We start from the raw sequence: 25338 nt of genomic DNA, 5'->3' as shown, positions 1-25338 counted from the left end.
GGGAAAATTCAATTGTATTTGCAAAGATCTGAATATTTTTCGGATTTTGGCTATATCTGTTCTCCCTGTTTAGTACTATCAACTCTTAAAAGTTGGTAATAGGGTGTTTGTTTTGGAATTTTTTTGACCCGTGGAATTATAATCAAACATTATTTTTTCAGAAATTATTTTTTAGTGCAGTAAGGTTAGTACCGTTAAACGTTATATTGATACTCTAGGTCAATACATGTAATGGTGGACTGTTAGTATCCAAAGCTATTTCAAAACAGTTAAATTAACTCAATACTTCGACTTGAAAATACTGATATTGCTACAAGAATTCTGAAGAGCTTTGCATAAAACAACGAGTCATTGTATTATAAGCATAGCTCTTATTCCTTTTTCGGGTTTATTTATACTTTTTGCCTTATTCGTAACTGTCATGTCAGCTCTTTAACGTTCGTGTTTAAACTTGAAACATGTTTTGGGTCTTATACATCATTGAAGAGACTTTATTTGTCGAAATATGTATTTGGTTTATAGGTTTGTCATGCTCAGTACTATCAACTATTTGACATTGTATTAGATTTTGGTAATACTCTGATATTGTGCATTCCTAAATAGATATTTTTTGTCAGATGCATATTTGATATACTAAACTTGCTTACGATTTACTGTATTTATACCCCCTGGTTGACAATTCTTCCAGTTGAATGTAAGTACCAAGTTGTATTTCAGTTACTCAATATTTCGACTGTTACATGAAAACACAGATTTAAATTTTGGAAACGTACAGGTATAAATGTATGTACGTAGATTTCATTATTTTTTCGCGTGTTAACATTTGTCCTGCTTGGTACTTTCCGCATTACAACATTTATATAAGGTCGTGGTTTTGAAATTTTTCAGCAATGTCTATCTTTAAAATACATTATTTTCGAAATAGCCATTTGATGCACTAAGGTCGGTTTTGTATAATGTGAACCGTTTACCATTTAAATCAATACCACTGTTGATTTTACCTGTACTACTCAACTGTTGGTTTCTGAGAGTATATCTTTCCTGGTTAAATATTTAGCGCAAAGGTCTTACCCATGGTAAAATCAATATCAATTCAAGCTCCGTGAAATTGTTTCTTAAATCAATATTTTTTTTCACGAACAAGTAATCATTGGTTATACATTAGCAAAAAGATACCACCACGATTGCTTAAAAAAATCGTGTAATTTCATTGTTGAAATTTAAAATTCAAAATAGCAATGCGTCACACCTGAAATATCCATTTTTCGTGGCGCTTTCAGCCAATTACAATTTTTAGGAGTACGACTGTGAAAAAAACTTACCATTATGACATAAGATTTTTAGGCGGCGAACTCGTTTAATACATCACCTCAAGTTTGTTTTCTTTCAATTTGATTAATTGGACCCGTCGGATACATGTAATTTCAGAAACACTTTTCTGATTCCAAATTTAAATATATAAACAGATATCCAGTAATAAAGATAAGGAATTCTTCTCAATTGTTTTTTTTTTGTAAAAACAATAGAAACAAATAACGGAGCAAAAAAGTTTAAGTCAATGAACATTATTATCCGTAAACTCAGTACTTTTGCAGCAACTGATTGAATTCGTATGTTATCGGGTATTTGTAATGTACTGTTTGACTCTCTACTACATAATGTACTTAATTGTACTGTCATACACATCTGTCCCAGGGTATGCGCAGCTCTTGGCGCCTGTAAACAATTTCAACTCACCGCATTCTGTATTTGTTTGACCTATTATTCGGTGGTTGTTGTTTGTTTTTGTATATCATACATTCTATATTTTACTTTATTTACATTCATTGATGTTTATATTTATTATTACTATAATCTTACCTCTCTTTTTTATCTTGTGTTATAACATACAAATTCATTTTCCCACGAACGATATGTGTATAAACTCATCATAGATACCAGGACTTAATTTAGTATATACGCCAGACGGATACCTTAACTTCATATTTAAATGGGCGACTACCGATCTGATTTATATACATTTACAAATAAGTATAGTAATTGTTATGAAAATGCGACACGATCTAGCTATAATAAAACTATGATATACGATTAAAAAATAAATGCAATAGAAGTATACTGGTGTTTAAAAGTCATAAATCGATTGAACCCACATCCGGGTTCCAACCGTAACCGAGGAAACCACATCAACTATAAGATGAAAACAAAGAAACTACAGGAACACCGAACACAAAAATAAACGCAAACAACTATAGGAACAAACTATTTGATAACAAGTGTCATATTCTTAACTTGGTACCGGAAATCACTTTCACATACTACATTGAACATGTCTACTATGAATTTTTTTTTATAAAAAAGACCTTGTGAATGAAAGGAGCTGTTTGCTGTACGTCATTAATATTTTAACCCGTATACACTCTGTTTGAGAACATATTCAATAGAGGCAAATTTTCCGCTACAAACCATCAGAGACCCTTCCGATTGAATTTTGGATATGCTATTTATCAGTAAGGGGCCTGTTTATTGAAGCTCTCTTAGGATTAGGACATGTCCTAAGACCAACTTAGGATACATCTTAGTCCTAAGTGGGTTTATCAAACATGTCACAAGTTAGGAAAATCCTAGGAATTGTCCTATTCTTAGGGTATCAAATTAGGTGTCTTAAGATGGTCTTAGGATGGTCCTAACTTTAGGATATATTCGAATTTCGTATTTTATTCATTTTCACACTTTTTTTAAGCAGTAGTAATAAAGTTGATATTTTCCGTATTTATATGAAAAATGCACGAGATTTGCCTTCGAAAGAATAAATCCGTGACACTTCGAATTCAACTCACTCAAAAACATGGAATGATTTTTACCGACTATATCTAGATTATAATTAGTTTGTTAAATTTTTATATAATATGTAGTTCAATATTATTTGTGTCTTATGTGAATGAAAGGAGCTGTTTGCTGTACGTCATTAATATTTTAACCCGTATACACTCTGTTTGAGAACATATTCAATAGAGGCAAATTTTCCGCTACAAACCATCAGAGACCCTTCCGATTGAATTTTGGATATGCTATTTATCAGTAAGGGGCCTGTTTATCGAAGCTCTCTTAGGATTAGGACATGTCCTAAGACCAACTTAGGATACATCTTAGTCCTAAGTGGGTTTATCAAACATGTCACAAGTTAGGAAAATCCTAGGAATTGTCCTATTCTTAGGGTATCAAATTAGGTGTCTTAAGATGGTCTTAGGATGGTCCTAACTTTAGGATATATTCGAATTTCGTATTTTATTCATTTTCACACTTTTTTTAAGCAGTAGTAATAAAGTTGATATTCTCCGTATTTATATGAAAAATGCACGAGATTTGCCTACGAAAGAATAAATCCGTGACACTTCGAATTCAACTCACTCAAAAACATGGAATGATTTTTACCGACTATATCTAGATTATAATTAGTTTGTTAAATTTTTATATAATATGTAGTTCAATATTATTTGTGTCTTATGTTTTGTTTTATACAGTTTAAATGTATAATTAATATACAAAAATATTTATTACCTTTTAAATTAATTTGAAACTAATAATAAGTTTAGATTTAGAAGAATAACGCTACAAACCACGCAGCAATAAAACGAAACAGATCCACAGGTAACTATTGAACACGTCTGTTATGTGAGAGACTTGTTTTAAAGTCCTTCTTGCGTTCGATGAAATCAATGTGTTTATATGAACGTATACACATATACACTACAAATCGATGTCCTAACTTCGGATAAAACCTTGACAGATTTTAAAACGTAACTCATAACCAATGAAAAAGACTGCTGTATAGCTCTTGTATCTTCATTTTGTCGCTAGTTAAGAGTTGTCTAATTGGCAATCATACCATATCTTCTTATTTGTATACTACATATACGTATGTATGAGTCCTAGATAACACTAATATATATGTAGGTAGGAACCAACATTTTTTAGCTTTATTCATTGGTTTTTTAATTGTTATATACCAAGTTTCATTTTCATGAAAATCTATGCTGTTTTAAATACAGCACAACTTATTGCAAGTAAAAGTCTTTACTTTGAATAAAATCTTGACAGATAATAGATACAAATTGCACAGACTGCTTGTTGAGTAACGACACATGTGTTTAATGTATGCGTATGTATACATCTTAAATAGCAAACAGCTTGTAGGAACGATTTTATTTATTGCTTATTTTTATTGTTTTACATAGAAGTTAAATTACCACTAAACTGCAAGGCAAGGTCCAGTTCAAAATGACATTTTATTCCTGTTTTAATTTTTTCGTCCTTTTTGTTATCTTTAGATGATCCTTTTTTTTAATTTACCGCGTTCTATATTCTTTATAATTATAATTTTCGATCATTTCAAATATGGCTTTAAAAAAAATGTTCTGAAAGACAGTTTGGATGTCTAAAAAGATAAACACAATTCAAATCATCGATGCTTAAGCAAAACAAAACTCGTCACGACCTTTGGCTGACCATCCCGCCAATTAATAAGCAAATTGTCAACTATAATTCCTGTACTTCATAGAAATGCCATTTGTCTCAATGATGACTTCTAAGAAATAACCGGATTATATTCGGTTCTTTACTCTTTTCTTTCATTTGTCAAGTCATTAATATTTTTCATTGATATTACCAGATCATCACTTGAAAAATCTATACGAATTTGTAGGACAGGGCACAAAGGTCTTTTAGTCAAATAATCTCGTTGAATGTACAATCTATAACAGTATTTATATTGATGAACTTAAAAATTCAACACCATGAACAAGGACGTGTAGAAGAGGTTAGCTAAAAGTATATTCATAATTGATAATGAAAAATCATATCTTTATCACTGTCCTAAGCTAAACTGGCAAACTTGGATTAGATAAAAATAAGTCTTATGTCAGGACTATGAGAGAAAAAAACATGTGTATTTGATATCGAGGCTTCGTCTTTATAAATAATATGATCTTACATAAATAAAAGTCATTTAATAAAAGGACAGATATTTTATACGATTTCAATTATCAAATTGAGGCAAACAAAGAATTTTATATCAAGTCATAGGAATACTAATTTTAATTATATTTTTTTCACATTTCATACGTATCCGTCATTTTAAGTTTGTAACCCGAATTTGTTTTTTCTCAATATATTTAGGAATTTACTACATTTGCCTTTATTTATTGATTTTGTTGACTGTTTATAAAGATTATAATTAACCGTATCAAAATTAAACAGAAATAAGCATTTCAGTTTCCAAATATCAACTGCATCCTTACACAATGTAAATAAATATAGATTGCGCTGTTTAGCTCTTCGCTTCTATGTTTATACAATGTTTGTTTCAAAAATTGAGGAAAATTAAAAGCTAAGGAGCCAACTCAAGTTAAACTCAATATTAAAGTGCAGTTGAAAAAGAACTTTAAGTTTTGTTAAAACTCATTTAGAGTAATTTATTACAATTAACCGCCATTACAACACGCTTTTATTCAATAAATAACTACACATAAACATATAAATGAAGAAATGTTCGCATTCAATCCTAACAAGCAAATTTGAATACCAAATGTAGCTTGTGACTTCAAAGGCAAAACGATCTGCATAGTAGGCATTAAACCCAGTTGAATTGCATTTCAATGCAAAAAGATGGTTATAATTTAAAGATTACTGTATCATTAAAGTACAACGAAACTCTTTGCTTTTTAAAATGAATTCTCTTTTGAAATAGCCTTTATGTTTTGTATCTTGTGTTCTTTTAGGTTTTCAATACTTGCAACCACAAGAAAGAACAATAGACACTAAAATACAAAGAAAAGTACGTACTAAACTAAATACATATAGTTAGATGCAAAAACGTTTGTTCTAGCAAGCTACATAATTGTACACATGAAATGTATAGGAAGTGATTATTTCTAATTACATTTGAAATATATAAATAGTTAAGACATACACATGCCTACAATTCAAAAGTATCTTTCACATTATGATGTTTGTAAACTTAAAACAATGTTTTGGCAATTGTTTTCACCGCGGATTTTTTAGAACCTACCAGCAAGTAGAATATGGCAATTCGAAGAAAAATACAATATTTATCCAATTAAAATATTATCGTAACGAATCGAACTTTATATATTCAACTGGGGTAAAATGCAATTATCAAAACAAAACATAAAATTTCTTTCTTAAGGGTCTATCAATCAAGTTTTGCATCATTTTAATTCAACGTTGAGGAACAATGACATTAGGCAGAGCGACAGAAAAAAAACCTAAATCTGATTCTGACACATAAAACTGATATTCATATTTGTTTTTAAATATTTAAAACCATGCTTCTTCATCTTTATGGCAGTTAATACAAAAGGACAAACGGTAGTTATCTAATCATCACTTTGCAACATCTGATGTAACTTCACGTGAACTACAATCAGTATGACATTAGTATTGGAAGCTCGTAATATGATAAAATATATAAAAGTATGAACCAAAACTATATGCACAAAGAATTTATTCTCCATCTGGGTTGTTTTTATTATTGAAGGTCATGACTGATCTGCAAATGTGCCTAAGAGCCAAATGAATTCAGAATAAAATTAGGTATTGATTTTGTGGATTGATTGATTAATTGATTAATAGTGTTTGATGACATTTTCAGCTGTATGACGATGGAAGTGTTTAAGGGCATACGATACAGTTTTGATCCTGTATTTACAAGTTCGTGAAAATTTGCATAAAAGCTATTTTTTACAACATTTAATCAAATATGTAATAAAAAATATACCTTCATGTGCTACTTTTTGAGTAAAATGAGGTCGAAATTTTGTATATTTGTTCAAAATTCAGATTTGTGGCCGTAATTTCTCTTTAAAAAAAAAGACATAACTATTTTGTTATAAAAGATAAAAAAAATTGTTTTTTGTTAAATAATCAGTAATTTTGTATTTTATAAGTATCCTAGAAAAATTATGATTTTTTTTTAATCAGAAATAACTCAAATTTATCAAATGTTCATGAATTGAGGAAAATACGTAATTTTTTGCTGCATGTTTATCAAACTTAAAAGAAATCCTCTATTTACAGATTTAGAAAATCTGGGTCACATAATCTCCCTGCAAAATGAAACAAATTGCTGTTTTGAAAAATAGGGGTCCATAAACTCGTTTTCAAATTAAATCAGTTTGAATGATAAAAATCAGTCGAAAAATGCATCTTTTCCCGATATGTCACAGTTTGACGTCGCGAAAATAACATTTTACGTTAGCAACGTCATTACCTCCCCTGTAACTGTATCGTATGCCCTTAACAACATTGACTGGTTATACAGCCCTCGCAAGGTCGGCCCGGTTTCCAAAGACGTTTGGTGAGCGTTTCAATATTTTCATGCGCGACGATAGAAAGTCGAAAAGGATGGCTGCTATTTTGGTTTTGGTGCCATCTTTTTTGTTGATGTTTGCTGCCTTCACAACGGCTGCTTTTAGGACCAAGTTGGTCAGTGGTGCAGCCCGCTAACCACGATGATGAGATACTGGTAGATGAATCTCAGAAATAGTATTAACGATAACAAGAATCGTTATCATTAATAAAGTCGTAAGCAGACAGCGAAAGAGCGGTCCATTATCCAACACCTAGGATACTGACACTCGGACGTCAGTCGACATAACACTCCCCACTTTATAAAGGATTTAGAATTGTGTGTATGCTGACGCGGGTATAAACACATAGACAACAATGTAGATTGTACAGCGATTGATTGATTTATTGACATCTAAAGTAGTAAGGTCATTAATCCAGCCGTCCATCATTAAATATACATCGCGTATGCTGCGTTTCGGGCATGAACTCACAACATCGGTGTTGTCAGTCTAGTGGCATTGGTATTCCTATTTGAAGAGCTACAACTATTAAATACACGAAAGGCGGCGGTTGCTGTTTTAATATAGGTTTATAAATCCTGTTTTGAAATAATACTCGTAAAACATTTAAACAAATGAAATATCAAGTTATACAATAAGTGCGATTTCACTACTTTTTTGCCAATAACTACAACTTTCAATCATAAAATGAAAAACGGTCGTTATTCAATTGTAAGTGAAGTTACGTATCATATTCATAAGAATCATAACATATATAAATATGATAGATTTGCAGCATCTAAAAGTATTACACTCATGCAATTCATTACTGTCAATATAAACTTGTTTGTTCTTATCTTCGAAAGAAGAAATACGTAAAGTATAAAACTGTACTCTGTGGTCTTTAATTATGTGATGCACTGTCACTGATTATGCGTAGTGACGGTATGATAGTTATCAAATGTACAAAACAAAACCTCATGGAATCATGTGATCAGGAGACAATAATTTAAGTTAATATTTTACAATCAAGAACACAGACAGTTGATGTAACAAGTCATATTATCACAGACTAAAATGAATGTTTAAAACTGATATAACGATGACACTACACGAACTTTTTTGTTATCTCGCATACAATCGTAGAAGTTAACTCTAGTGTGCAAGCTGAGTCGAGACAACGTGGAGACATCATTGGAGAGACCGAGAACTATATCTTATTAATTACCACAGATAATGTGTGTTCACTGTTTTAGTTTGATAAGAAAACTATATGTATGCACTTTACATTTGTATGTTGTTTTCTTTCTAAAAATATATGCATCATTATTCAGTTAATTAGAATTTTCAAATGTGCAAAAAAGATTTCATATACATTGAAGCCAACTAACTTGAAAAAACAAATCAAAAGACTTATGACTATATCAATGGCGTATAATACATGTTTCCAAATGATGTGTTTTATTTACTTAGTATCTGTTTTGTTCACACAATTTTACTTTTATTTACATCAGTTTTATCACTTCTAAAAGTAGATTGATTACTGGATTGTTGTAAAACGCCAGTTTCAACACTTTTGTGCTATTTCATGGCGGGCAGATTGTATGCATTGGCAGAGGAAGCCTGACAGAACCACTGACCTGCGAAAACAGTCAATCCTAGGCAATTAAGACAGGAGGCGAACGACCTGCACTTTGGGTGATTTGAACCACCTATCTTAGTAATGAACTGTCAGTGAAACAGTATTATGATTTATGTATTTCTTGATTGATTTACACCATTCGACCACAAAGGCCCCATGTTGGCTGTCTGTGGCTCGCTTATAAGGATGCCAACATTTTCAGTGTCCAGTTTAATTAAACGGCATGTGTTTACCATGTATTTTTTATTATGACAAATATTCATATTAATTGAAATTCTTATTATATGCAATGTATTGGCCATTTTGTGATAAAGAAACTACATTATCGGATGTTGAAACTACATTATACGTCTTCTAAGTGGTGTATAAAGTAATAAGATTGTCCATCCATTTGAACCAACTTCTTCTAAACCAAAGAATGAACATCATTGTCATTCCAAAGATTGAACATCGTTGTCATTCCAAAGAATGAACATCGTTGTCATCACCTAAAGTTTTTGCGCATTTTCTATTTAACTTCTAATTTCAAGTGATTTCTTTCAAAACATTGGCTTTGGTATTTTATATCTAAGAGGGGTGCTAATTCGACGCTTTCTAAACCAGTAAATGGATTTAATTTTAATCAAACTGTCACGGATTCGTCAAAGCATATAATGTCCTTATTCATCTTCATTTTACTTTTTGGAAGCGTTTTATATCATTTCTGTTTTAGCATACAAATTCATGGACTTTGCCTCTTCCTGGTCATTAGGGCCATAGATTTGCCATCCACAGCTCCGAAACCGTTGAATGGAATTCAATCAAATCTTGAAGGATACTTAATGATGCAATTGAGTATTTCTTAATTTACTTTGTAATTAAAATGATTTCCTTGGTTCTCATACTTAAAAAATCAGCAAACATGGACATTGTGTTGTTTTGGTTTACAACATTATTTACTCAATATACTTCTTGTGGAGATATAAGATGTTAATAAACATTGAATTTAAATGAATACATTTATAGTAGATTACGTTTAATTTACTTTGACTTTTTCTCGTTTCAATCGGGGTTTGTAAAATAAATTACAAAATTGGCATTCCTTTTTTTGTATTCGAACTATCATGGGTTCCCAATTTACTACAACACCTTATCGACACGTTAAAATGTTTTTTTCGACATTTTTAAAGACGACTGTACAATGATTAAATCAACTTGAATGTCTCTTATTATTGTTTGGATAAAAGATTTATACTTTAATGTAAAAATATCAGGAGACAAATTCAATATTATCATCCACTCGCTGTGTCAAATAAACGTTGAAAATTGAATTCATTGACAAAAAAGAAACATAACAGCCCTTGACTTTCTTTTTATCGTCTCAATCAAAGAAAAAATGAGAAAATTATTCAAAGATTTGTTAAACATCTTCTTTTCCTGCACAGAACAAATAAATATTTGGGTGTAAAGTTATTATAAATTATGACGTTGCTATGACATATATATTATATAAGAAATGACTTGGTAGAGAAAGGTCAATATTGGTATCACTGTAAGTCCTTCTTTATTTCATCTACCTTCAAACTTTACAAGGAACAAATGAATTATTATTTTTACTTAGATGTGTTGATTTACTGATTGATTTTTTCTCAAGCATAATGGCAAATTGATTTGCATACAATTTTGTGAAGAATAATATATTTTTGGATTACTTTTTTGTTCAAATGTAAAACATTAATAATTTACAATTTATAATTGCATGCATTGTATACTTTTCTATTGAATACATCATCGAAGACATATTAATAGAGATTGAACGAAATTACATAAAACAAACTTGATTCAAAAGTCTTTCAAAACAAAACACATAATACATTTATGTTTGCTACATGAGTAATGTTATTATAGAAACTGGGGATGAAAAACCACATGTAAATTAATTCCTGAAAATATCATTAATTTTTTAAAAGTCTTTATTTTAGTTAAGCTTAGTTTGCAACAATAGGAGAAATGTCCGGATTATTTCACCGTCGTCGTTTATTAATACCAAAAATTAATCAGGTGCTAAAAGATAGGCGAAAGATCACAGAGAGATATTCAAATACATTCAAATACATAAGTTGACAATAAACTAGTAATTGGGAAAACATTTTGAAATTTCGGATTCTCAATGCTCTCCAACTCCGTACTTTATTAAGCCTTTTGAATTTTTTGTATTCAAACGTCACTGTGAGGTCCGTTTAGAGCGTACAATTTAAGTCTGGTATCTAAGATGTAATTATAAAAACATGGAGCCAACATATTCTTTTTGTCATGAAAATTGAAATCAAAATCAAATAAAAAAAAAAGAAATGTTACATATCTACGATAACACGAACACAAGGAAGTAATTAAAACTCATAAGTCGAAAAGAACTGACAATACTAAGTCAAAAATTCATGAAAAAGACGAAAAGAAAACAACAGTCTACAAATCATTAAGTTCTATGAAATTAAAATAAAATTTCTATTGAGAAAGACATTTCGCAATTCTATTGAAAATACGATATAGGAACAATTCGCAAATCAGGAAATTCCATGAAAACAGCCAAAATCAAAAGAAAACAGAAAAAGCAGATATTTTGCCTTCTGCTTAAACCAAAGTTCTAGGGAAGTGATTTAATCTATTTCATCTAAAAAAAAAACGGAATAGGTGGTGTTGAAGCTATAAACTTAATATTTGGCTAGTTATTTTCATCAGATAGCAATTGTGAATTTCTTTTAGAGGGAGGATGAAATCCTTATTAAAGCCTTTGCAATACTTACATGCATATTGTGCCTCACAATCAAGCCGTATAGTTTATAAAGAATTTATCAGATGCAAATTGGAAATTTTGCATATCATTAAAATATAAACTCTTTAATGTATTAAATAACTTGAGTTAGACAAGTTCTGGATTCCTATTAAAACATTTCTTCAGAAATCATCAATGCTCAGATTTGTTTTGTACTGTATCAACGAAGTCGTAGTAATCGTAAGATTAAGCGTACTTAATGTATTTCAATTTTCAAACAATTTAAAGGATATCTAAATTGGAATATCATTATCTTCGTTTCTCCGAAAGCTTATTAAATTAGATAAAAGTGCAAATCATGATTTTTAATTAATTACACATAAGGATTTTTAATTAACTACAAATAAGCCATATGAATCGTAACAGCTTTTAAAAAGAGTATAAAGCGTTATCTAAATGTCAAATACAGTATTGGTGATCATAATAATGACTGGATCGTAATTTCTAGTTCCTTCCAAATTCGACAGAATAAAATGGGCTTGAAACATGTTTATTTAAAAATAAAAGACAATTTGATGATGTGACCTTAGATAATAGGTATAAGAAGATGCGGTATGAATGACAATGAGACAACTCTGTATCCAAGTTACAATTGGTAAAAGAAAATACATTTAACTCTTGCACAAGTGAGTGGTTCAGCGCTATAAAGCCAGATTCAATCCACCATTTCTACATAAGAAAATGCCTATACCAAGTCAGCAATATGACAGTTGTTATCCATTCGTTTAATGTGTTTGAGCTTTTATTTTGACATTTGATAAGGGAGTTATTGTTTTGAATACTCCTCGGAGTTCAGTAATTTTGAGATTTCACATTCCATTATAGGTCAAACACGGTTATCAAATTGTCTTTTAATTATGCTGTATACTTTGTTAAAAGAGAGTGAAAAATAGCTGCTTAGTTAAAACACAATCTATTGAATTTTGTTAGTCTATATCCAATCAGTTGTAAACTTGAATCATACGACCTATTACAGAAAAAAATAAATGAAACAATTTCGTTTTACGTATACATCTGTTACGAAGCACATGAGATCACCCGTACATATGTAGTGTTTGGTAGAGTTCGTGTTGCTTATGCTTTTGTTTTCTATGTTGTGTTGATGAACTTAGAATTTTGATGAGGAAATAAGGTTTCTAGAATTTCTAATAAGAAAATTTCAATTTTAGTTTCTCGTGTGTCATGTGCACTGTTGTTTGTCTGTTTGTCTTTTTTCATTTTTAGCCAGGCGTTGTCTGTTTATTTTTTATTTATGAGTTTGACTGTCCCCCTGGTATCTTTCTTCCCTCTTTTATAGTACTTTACTTTTAAAAATTAGGATTGATTAGGTCCTGTAACTGATCCTGTACTGTACTGTTTAAAGCAACTCTCTTTTTTTCAGTTTTCAAAACTAAAATTCTAGATATTTGCAGTATATTTTTCATGCAATTTCACATTTATTTCATAAAATAAAACTGAGAATGGAAATGAGGAGTGTGTCAAAGAGACAACAACCCGACCATAGAAAAACCAACAGTAGAAGGTCATCAACAGGTCTTCAATGTAGCGAGAAATTCCGGCACCCGGAGGCGTCCTTCAACTGACCCCTAAACAAATATATACTAGTTCAGTGATAATGAAAGCCATACTTATTTCCAAACTGTACACGAGAAACTAAAATTGAAATTTTCTTATTAGAAATTCTAGAAACCTTATTTCCTCATCAAAATTCTAAGTTCATCAAACGCTTTTATTTCTCTGTACGAAGTGTTCTTGTTTTTGTTTGTACTGTAGTCGTGTCCTGAAGTGTTGTAATTTAAGTGGTATTTTTAACATGGACTTATAAGCGGAATGTTTGACTTGCCATAAAACCTGGTTTAATAAACATTTTGTTTTTAAAAAGCCCTGTACCAAGTCAGGAATATGGCTGTTGTTTTAGTCCGTTTCAATGTATGTTGGATTTAGGTTGGTATGGGAGTCTTAAATAAAAATGATAGAATTTGTTCATACTTTGTCAAAATGTAGTATCTATTGATACATGTTAAAAAATATTATAAAAATGATAGGTCACCGCGCATTTTCTCAAGCTACAAGTTGTGATAAAATGACAAATTTTGTTTGGATTATACAGGAAAAAACAACATTGTGTGAATAGAAACTAAACGAAATGATAGAATTGTTAAATAAATTAGGAAAAGATTGCTTTCCGACAATGCTTTGAGAATATCAAAAGAAAAGATAGGGTCACCGTACGTTTTTTCCGGCTAAAAGACAAAATAGGAAAATTTGATGTAGAGACCTTCAGAAAATGTACTGTTTTAGAGTTACCTCCCCTTAAATTGCCAATTTGAAAATATTCAAAAACAACCAAAAATAATCTACACTCGTAAAAATATTAATATTTATAAGTTATATTCTTATAACTTGATTCTTTTAAATGAAAATTCACATTTAATATCTGCATTCCTGCATCAAATTTTGCTAACTTGATAGAAAATACGGACCTTAGATTCTCTGTTTTTTACAATCCAAGATGGCGAAAGACACCCATACCACCTTAAATTTGTTGGAGTTCATATTATCGTTGCATCGTTGTTGTACTTTGAATTCTGTCATGCACTGTTTAAAAAAAAATGTTCTGAAGATAATGGGATGTGGTACGATTGTCAATGACACAATAATCCATCAGAGACCAAAAGACAAAGAAATAATCCTTTATGTCTGAGTGCATACCACTCATCCCATTGTTATCATGTATGTCAAGTTTATCTTTAATCTGCTTTCAACATTTTAAAGTCTTGCAGGATTTCTCTCTCATATTTTCATAAAATTGTTATCATTAAGTTGCAAATCTTTTCCCAACTGAAAAGCTGTTTGTCAATAAGATGTTATAATGCAGACGTTTAGTACTGATTTCAGTGCTTACGATTTGTTCCTGGAAAATCTCTCAGAAGTAGGCTTATAGAGCCAAAAATACATTTTGCATGTTTTGAAATATATCAATACAAACAGCAAATGTCTACAAGGTATAATTGTGTCTGAAAGAGTTCAGTAACCTTATATAATGATACCGTGAATGGAACTATTTTATTTTTACAAGTCTTCTTAGTTTAAACATATTTCTATATAGTGGATTGGGAAACAAGTTTTGCAACTTATATTTATCCCTTTCCACTTTGCGGGTGCCAGTGCTACCTTGTAGCGGCATTAGCCTACTCTTTTTCGGTATCTACAAGGGTGTCTTTAACGTGCAAGAGATATGGCTCTCTCTTAACACGGGTCAACCATTTATCGTCCCCTTCCGACGGACTATCATCGTTTCCTTAAGACCATACTCGCAAATGGTGTCAAGGAAGAGCCGAAAATTGAGCTCCTGAAATTTTCATCCCAAACGGGAATCGAACCAGGAACCTTTGTGTTAGTAGTCCGATGCCCTAACCACTACACCACGGCTCTCTTTTACAAGTCTTCTATACAGCTATTTTGGGTTATTGAATTAAGTAGCAAACCTGAGTGACTTGTTCAACTGCGAAAAATAAAAAAATATGCAAAACGCTTCAAAACCGAGAGCATTCTGCTATTATTAAAGATCATTAGAAGAATAATCGTGCCCGACGAAATATTATCAATTAAGTTTTTATGATGACCTTTGAATGTAACACACTATATAGTGTTGATCATACTTCATTTAGTAAGGGAGAAACTCGACATCACGAAGTTTTCGTCATCTTTTCATCATAACTGATCACGACTAAAATTTAATAGTTGTTAAAGTGACAACATACACCATCGATCCAAGAAACCAATAAAAATCATAAACGACCAATTAAAACAAACAGAGTCAGGCACATTGGACTAAAAACACAATGGTTCCTTGTTCGATCGCCATTCTAGAAAAAAATATCTCTTGGACTGAATATTCTGCTCTCATTGACACCATTTGTGAGTGTGGTCTTGAGAAATATAAAAAGTCCGTCGGAAGCGGACGATAAAGGGTAGACCCGTGTTAAGAGAGACCATTATCTCTTCCACCTAAATGAAGGCCTTGTAGAATTCGAATAATAGCAGGCTAATGCCGCTACAATGCATCACTAGCACCAACAAAGTTAAAAGAGAATAATGTAAGTTGTAGTAATAACGTGATTCCCTACCTACTATAAATAAATATGTTTCAACTAAGAACAAACACTTTAAGCACTTTCTCAGTATTGCAGCCAAGACGGAGACATTGTTATTCAGATTCATACTAAATACAATTAAAAATGAAATCGCCGACCATTACCAAGTGTTATATTCACGTAAAGGCCAGCTAACTGAATAATTCAGTGATATAGTTATCAAATAGGGACCAATGATATAAGAGGGACATTCAAATCATAGATCAAATAGAAACTGACAACGCCATCCTAAAAGACAAATGATAGTACACAGAACACAACATAGAAAACTAAAGACTAAGCAACACGAACCCAACAAACACCTGGAGGTGATCTCATTTGCTTTAGAGGGAAAGCAGATCTTGCACCCGTCAAGCATTCGAGTAGACCTAGGTATAGCAATCGTCTGAATTCCTTGTAAAATAGTATCACACACTTCAGTTAAAAGAATCTACTTACTAAAAGATGTAGAAAGGTTACTGTCAAATGTATAATTTTACCAAAATGGGATAATCCTTTTCAAGTGTGCATATAATTCTAGTGTCTTGTGTATAATTCGGAGCTTAGCGTGACGTCTATTATCACTGTACTAGTATACATATTTTTTAAGGGACCAGCTGAAGGACGTCTACGGTTGCGGGAGTTTCTCTCGCTACATTGACGACGCAATGGTGGCCTTCGGCTGTTGTCTGCTCTATGGTTGGGTTGTTGTCGCTTTGACACATTCCCCTTTTATGTTCTCAATTTTACTATTTTCAATTAAATTATAAGACAAATTAGTAATATGTATTACTACTTAAAGTGTCAGATGACTGAATTTGCTTCATATCATGTATCTCTAATACTTAATACACGGGCATGTTTTAATTTCCATATTTATCAAGATTCGATTGTTTATTGAAAAAATACCTTACTCATAAAAATGATGCTTGTTGAAAGGAGTAGGTAAGGACCGATTTTGGCCTAAAATCTCAGTTTCATTTGACGAAAGATTTTGACCACTTTTTAAACACTTAAGTCTCTATTTCATATGATTCAATTAATTCATGTGAAAGATTTTAACTTATTTAGTCATTAAAAACGATCTGATTCAAGCTCAAATATGAAAAATCTACCAAATATGCGAAAAAATGTCACTTTCAGATCTTTTTTTGTCAAAAACGAAAGTGGCCGCATCTGTGTTCATCCTCAATCTTTATATATTTTATGTAATATCATCAAATACAACTTACATTTCAATATTTTGGATGAACACGAAGGCGTCCACTTTCGTTTTACATGAAAACCGTCTAAAATTTAACTAAAATGCTGGAATTGTGAAGATTTCTGTAATTTAGCATGACTTATTGGTGCTAGTACCCAATATCTGTGCATTGTATTGTCAAAAACAGCCTATATTTATACAGCAGAACCATATTACTATCCAATAAATAACTAAAGTTTACATTTTAACAATATTGTAAAACTGCTATATTTTGGGTCCGAAAAGGGGTCTTACTGGACCTTCTTCTTTAACTATCGAACCTCCATAAATTCAAAACAACCAAGTTTACTTGGCATGCGCTGTTTTATAAATAAATGTATAAAATAATATGAGATGTGGTCTAAATTACTTCTTGACACAACTATCAAAGGAAACCAGACAATGATCATGTAAACTGTATGTCTGAATGCATAAGACTCATCCAATAGTTATTATGTATGTCAAGTTAATCTTTAATCTGCTTACAACATTTTGAAGTCTTGAAGGATTTCTCCTTCATAAATGTATAACTATTTCTATCTGTAAATTTGTTCCCTACTGAAAAGCTGTCTGTCAAGATTTTATATTGCAGAAAATTGGTACTGATGTCAATGCCCACGACTATTTTCATAGAAAAAAATAATTAATTAAGGAGGCTGAGGGTGTAAAGAAAAAATACAGTTTACGCGCAAAATACATCTATTCACACATCACATTTCTACTAGGATCAATTTCAACTGAAACAGTTCAACAATCTTAGTTACAAGAACAAGTAGTAAATGTTTCTACAGGTATTTTTTTGTGGTTTTTTCATAAGCAGAGGAAACGTTGGTGATCTTTAAACTACAAGAAATGATTAACTATGATAAACATCACAGCACTAGCTATAGATTTATTGAAAATTATAATTATGGTATTCAACCGGTAAGAAATATTATCAGTAGATTTTAAAGCCTTCTTTTACTTTAGGTTTCCCAATACTTATATGACGGGTGCCACATGTGGAGCAGGATCTGTTTACCCTTCCAGAGCACCTGAGACCACCCCTAGTTTTTGGTGGGGTTCGTCTTGTTAATTCTTTAGTTTTCTTTGTTGTGTCATGTGTACTATTTTTTTTCTGTTTGTCTTTTCATTTTTAGCCATGGCATTGTCAGTTAGTTTTAGATTTATGAGTTTGACTGTCACTTAAGTATATTTACCTAAGCGTAACACTCGCCCTAACCATAAAACCTAATCCTAACCTAAAACATCCTCTAACCTAACAATTACCATGAATGAACCCTACCTCTAAAGTATAGGGTTCCTTAAAGTAAAAGAAGGCCGATTTTAAGTCTAAATATATTTATTTTGAGAGAAACTCATTATTGCCAGGGTTGCTATCTTTTACAAAAACAGAGTTTGCGTGAACAGCGGTTTAAAACTGTTGCCTTTATTTTACTGAGTTTTAAACCAAACTTGTACAGACTTATATCATTGTGATAACACTGAAGTACACTGATAACAAATTGTCTTTAAAAGATAATGATTCAGATATTAATATTCGTAAGTGAGAAATCATCGAATGGAGAACATCATAAAAAGAAATAAAACTGAATTTCTAGAATGAACAGGCTATTATCCTAACTCCTATTTACAATCATTATTTATAAACTTGTGAAGATAAACATTTATTAATCGGAAAATATGTTTAGATTTAAACGTTAAGCAGCAAATACTAAACCAATAAACAGAGAAAAGGTTTCGTTGTCATTTAAACACTGAAATGAGAACTAGAAGTTCACCTTGATCTGTGTGCATACTAAACAAAGGACACAGATGGATTCGTGAAAAAAAATGTGTTTTAGTGATGGTGATGTGTTTGTAGATCTTACTTTACTGAACATGCTTGATGCTTACAATTATCTTTATTTATAATGAACTTGGCCAAGTTTCAGTGGAATTTTTTTATGAAAATTGTTTAAAATTGATTAATAATATCTCACAAACATGTTTAACCACGCCGCATTTTTGCGCCTGTCCCAAGTCAGGAGCCTCTGGCCTTTGCTAGTCTTGTATTATTTTAATTTTTAGTTTCTTGTGTACAATTTGGAAATCAGTATGGCGTTCATTATCACTGAACTAGTATATATTTGTTTAGGGGCCAGCTGAAGGACGCCTCCTGGTGCGGGAATTTCTCGCTACATTGAAGACCTGTTTGTGACCTTCTGCTGTTGTTTTTTATTTGGTCGGGTTGTTGTCTCTTTGACACATTCCCCATTTCCATTCTCAATTTTACATAGGGCAATTACTCCTTAAGGGGTAAAATGACCATTATTTTGGTCATGTTGACTTATTTGTAGGTTTTACCTTGCTGTACATTATTGCTGTTTACAGTTTATCTCTATCTATATTGATATTCAAGATAATAACCAAAAGCTGAAAATTTTCCTAAAATTATCAATTTAGTGGCAGTAACCCAACAACAGGTTGCCCGAAAATTTAAGGGCAGATAGATCTTGACCTAATGAACAATTTTGTTTGTGAAAGATTTGCTCAAAATGCTTTGGGTTGAGATATATGAGCCAAACCGCATTTTATCCTTTGGTATTATAAGCCATGTCAGCCATCTTGGTTTGTGGGCTGGAACATCAGGCACACTTTTTAAATTTTATACTCTAATGCTGATTGTTTACAACATTGGTTAAGTTCGTTTCAGTAGAGAAGATTTTTATAAAAGATAACTAAAATTTACGAAAAATGGTAAAAAAATTGACGGACGACGGACGCCAAGTGATGAAAAAAGCTCACGTGGCCCTTTGAGCTGAAAAGTGGATAAAGAAAAATTAAAGAAACACATGTGAAACACACAGTCGATTTTTTTTACCATGTTAATCATAATAAATAAACGGTACCAATTTTCTTGCACCAGATGCGCATTTCGACAATACATGTCTCTTCAGTGATGCTCGTGGCCAAAATATTAAAAACCCAAAGCTTATATAAAAGATGAGGAGCAAGAATCCAAAAGGTCCAAAAAGTATAGCCAAATCCGTGAAAGGAATGAGAGCTTTGCACGAGGGAGATACATTCCTTAATTTATAATAATTTCTAATATTTGTAACAGCAAATTTTGATAACACAAAAATCCGTATTTTCATGCCAGTACCGAAGTACTGGCTACTGGGCTGGTGATACCCTCGGGGACTAATAGTCCACCAGCAGAGGCATCGACCCAGTGGTAGTAATAAATAAACGGTACCAATTTTCTTGCACCAGATGCGCATTTCGACAATACATGTCTCTTCAGTGATGCTCGTGGCCAAAATATTAAAAACCCAAAGCTTATATAAAAGATGAGGAGCAATAATCCAAAAGGTCCAAAAAGTATAGCCAAATCCGTGAAAGGAATGAGAGCTTTGCACGAGGGAGGTACATTCCTTAATTTATAATAGTTTCTAATATTTGTAACAGCAAATTTTTAATAACACAAAAATCCGTTTTTTCATGCCAGTACCGAAGTACTGGCTACTGGGCTGGTGATACCCTCGGGGACTAATAGTCCACCAGCAGAGGCATCGACCATAAACTTCGTCTGAACCTCGAGACTGACTACCAACTTGCAATATACAAACATGTTGCAAAATACATCTAGCCTTTTACATATTTACTGAATATGTCATTAAACGTAATCTTAATAACATACTGTAACTTTCCGACGTAAATTTGTATCCATACTACATTTATTGAATGAAATGAAAATCACAGAAAATGGAATACACCTTATTGCTATTTGTCCGCCATTACTGCATATCACACAGGTTCCTGTAAAATTTTGACGTCATAAAACAAAACATCTGACGCCACAATAGAAAAGTGATTGTTGTATGCGTCAAAAGGTCAAGCGGCCGGGTCGGCCGGCCGAGTAGGATAATAGCGATCAGGTGTATCCTAACCAGGATCATCAGAATCATTCTTATATACTTTAAAATATAAAAAAATAATTTCAATGTATTGGTAGCCGCGATGTTTCGTCAATGTTTGATATCGGTTACATATAGAAGATATCAAAGAGGGAGTCTGATTCCAAGTGGCGACAAATTACAATATTGCAAAAGCCAAGAGTTTTGTTATAATCATTGTGTTACAGAACTTGGCAAATAAACCTATTCAAAACTAAATTGAATCAAACACACCAAGGCACCAATAATCATTATGATTTGATGATTCAATTAAAGCGACCGATTTAAGAAGTGTTGATTCTATAATGGTATAATTACTGTTTACAGTTTGCTAAGTTGTCCGTAGTCAATTCACATGATTTTTTAATACTTCCTTCATATAAAGGTTGAAACATTCAAACAGCTCTCAAAAATAGAAAATCTTTGGACAGCATATTGATGAATGACTTCTAATATTTACATGCTTCTTATGAATCGAGATAATTAGTTCTGTCTAAATATCTAAAGATTTTCTAAACAGTTAATTAAACATATGTCAATCTTAAAATCCTACTGAACTACGATGAAGACGTTTTTATCGATATCTTAATGAAATTTATAATTGCTGAAACAATTGTACCGTTTACAAGGAGTTGTTAATATGATTAAATCTCAAATCTTTAGTGCTGACAATCGATTAACCTAGAAATGCCCCAGTAAACAAAAGATGACAAACTTTTGATAAACTTTAATTAAAACAACTTACAACTAAAAACCATCTGTTGATCTTTATATACATGCCAGTTGTCATTCTTTGTGGTTGTTTATGTTTTTTTCACTCACGATGAATATAATACCAAGTAGAAATGCAATCTCAACTATTTAAAAAAGGATGGATTTTGTGATTTTCTGGAAGATGTGTAGTATTATCTTTTTGAAAGTTCCTTCTCAGAGGCAAAACAAAGTAACTCTTTAACATTGAATTGAAAATGAATTTAGTATGCGATTTTGATCAGAAGAATATAATATAGTCAGTGATTGTTATGCTATTACCAATCCTCATACGAATTATGTATGCAATTGAAGGAATAAGTAATTAATAAATGCATGCTAACATCGTTCTGAGCAGATATGCATTTAATAAAGGCACCAGTAGTATACCGTTGTTCAAAACTCATAAATCCATGGACAAACAATAACAAAATCAAGGTAACAAACTAAAACTTATTAGATATAAAAGGAGAACAACGACACAACATTAAAATGTAACACACACAGAAACGGATTAAGCATAAGACAAAGTCCTATGAGAATAACAATTTATTACATCAACAACAAATACATGAATTTGGGATAGATAAGTGCAATGACACGTTAACATTGTTATTTTCAAATTGCACTTCAATCACTATTTAATCTTAGGCTTCATAAAAAGTAAATAATTGTGAAGTTTTTGGTAGTAGTTGTATTTTGGCACTGCTTTTATTTCTTTGTCCTAATCATGTCAAGTTTTTGTCAAATAGGCATTTTATTTTTATATTAGGTAATTGAATTATCGCTTGTTTATTGCTGAAGACAGAATTTTGAAATATAGATGTATTTTAGTAAGTCACGTCGTTTGATCAAACCTGGTGCATCGTGAAACTGAAATACATTATCGACACTGCTCCTTTGTATTTGGCAAACAGATTTACCCAGGTATGCAAATGATAAGTTGCTTGTTTAATAATATACAAATAGAGTTCCATATTATCCTGCCTCTACATTTAGCAAACGATAAGGCTTCTAGTACTCTTTACATACCAGGGACCTGTTTTTTGTAAGTATTCCCTAAATGCAAGTTGTTACGGAATAAAAAAATCCATAATATACGGAACTCCTCGCTCCTCGGACATTGTAAAAGTGTTGGCTGTCTGGTTATTTCTTGGTCTTGTACATGGTATCTGTACGTGTATTTTAAAATAGCTTGTAAATAGCGTGTGTAACTTGGCCAGGGTCAAGTCGTACTGAAGGCTTATCGGTATTTCCCCCCGTATTTATGTTTAGGTCAAAGTTCACCACCAGCCATTTCGGAAAATACCTATATTACCAAAACTGGATTTGGTGACTACCAAAATGGGTAATGACGTCATTTGAAGTAAACATTTCAGGTGCTCCGATTGTAAAAAAACTTAGGTTTTGTCCCTGAGGGTATCACCAGCCCAGTAGTCAACACTTCTGTGTTCACATGAATATCAATAATGTGGTCATGTTTATAAATTTCCTGTTTACAAAACTTCGAATTTTCGAAAAACTAAGGATTTTCTTATTCCAGGCATAGATTACCTTAGCCGTATTTGGCACAACTTTTTGGATTTTTTTTTATCCTAAATGCTCTTTAACTTTATCTTGTTTGGCTTTATAAATCTTTTGATTTGAGCGTCACTGATGAGTCTTATGTAGACGAAACACGCGTCTGGCGTTCTAAATTATAAACCTGGTACCTTTGATAACTATTAGGGAAGAAAAATAAAAAGTTTTATAGTTAACAATGTTTGAAATAGTTATAGAAAATATATATAATAAGAACAGTCAATTAACGTCATCACACAATTTTTGGTAAAACAAGTTACATTCAGAGGAACCACATTTCGTTACAATTGGTCCCAAATATATTTATAAATAAAAGTATTCATTTAACTAACTCTTTAATAAAAAGTTTTGTTTCTATGTTCATTGTTTCGTTTCATGAAAATGTCGCTTCTAGCTGTTATCACTTTTGTGTATTGTGTAAATATTTATTAATACCTCGATCGATCTTTGTTTACAGATATATAATGCAAATGAACGGACGTAAATATGCGAATAATTATTGCTATTTGAGTTATAACTCGTGTGTTGTTCCCATTTTAATACTTTGTATTGTGATGTTATTATCATTGCAGTCTTGTTATTTCTGTTTTATCATCTTTTGTTTGCACTCATTTTTATAACTTTTTAGGCTAAGAGCGATAACTTTGGTGGCAACAAACTATTGTTTTAGAGTCGGATTCCGTTATTGTACATCGCTGAAATTCAACGAAACTCTGAATTCAATCACCACATTTCATTGCATATTTTTTGTCTTAACATTTATGCAACAATGTACAGAAAGTGCATCATGATGTTTCTATGTAGAGTTCAATTATCTTGAATGGTCATTGCGTATTTGTACATTCCATTCCTCAATTTAACGCAAATTCGCAGTGGAAATGGCTACAGAATAACACAGGAAAGCTAAGATAATTGAATAAGTGGTCAAGGTATAGGTAAACATAGAGATTACTTAGAACCTTCACTACAATTCTTTCACAGAAACAATATTTTGTTTAGCCAGTTTGACTTTAAATGAAGAAAACCGCCATACAAACAGGATGTCCAACCTTCATTGTTTTAACCGTTCTAGCCATACCACTTCCTACTTGCCGTTGAAAGGTACCCGCTGCGACAGTTAACCAACATAGGTACCAACCTATTGATAGTGATTCATACATACACGTTGTTTGGGTATGCTAGACACAAAACAAAGTGACTTAACCATAAAAGTCATCCTCGTCTCAATGAATAAGATATAATTTTACAATAAAAAGTTTTAATATTGATATTAGGACAATTATCAGATTAAAATAAAAATCATATCATTAATAACGTACTTACAGTCTACCATCATACATACTAGTTCAGTGATTGCGATATCAACGTAGAATATTATATTGCTTAAAATAGTACGTCAATGAACAGGTTAAAAAGCAAATGCATTTCAAATTGTTCTGTCGTTTTTGTGTAAGTTTATTTTCATATCTGCTATACACTGCTGTTTTTAAGTTAACAGAGCAATATTTTTTTCTGTGAAAATAGTTCATATCATTACAAGAACATTTTATGACTGAAATAATGTTTTGAGCTAGATACTGTGTATCTTGGTTCCCGGGACTACGTTCCACGAGGTATATATTGGTATATGTGTAACATACTTAATATTGCGATCGGGAACCAGTCGAGATACTGTGATGAACTATTTTTTTATGTATGCTAGCTAACAAGATAACCGTCCAAAAAACATATCTCCCAACGGAACTTAATTTATTTGACTCTAAAACGATCAGTCTTTGAACTTATTCAATTATGTTAGCGCTTATCATAGAAGCATCATTTACCAATTGTCAAGTTGTAAATTTGACTCATTGGTTGAAGTGATAA

This window comes from Mytilus trossulus, chromosome 2, assembly GCF_036588685.1.
Source record: "Mytilus trossulus isolate FHL-02 chromosome 2, PNRI_Mtr1.1.1.hap1, whole genome shotgun sequence".
Taxonomy (NCBI): domain Eukaryota; kingdom Metazoa; phylum Mollusca; class Bivalvia; order Mytilida; family Mytilidae; genus Mytilus; species Mytilus trossulus.
Note: the sequence above shows the minus strand (reverse complement) of the source record.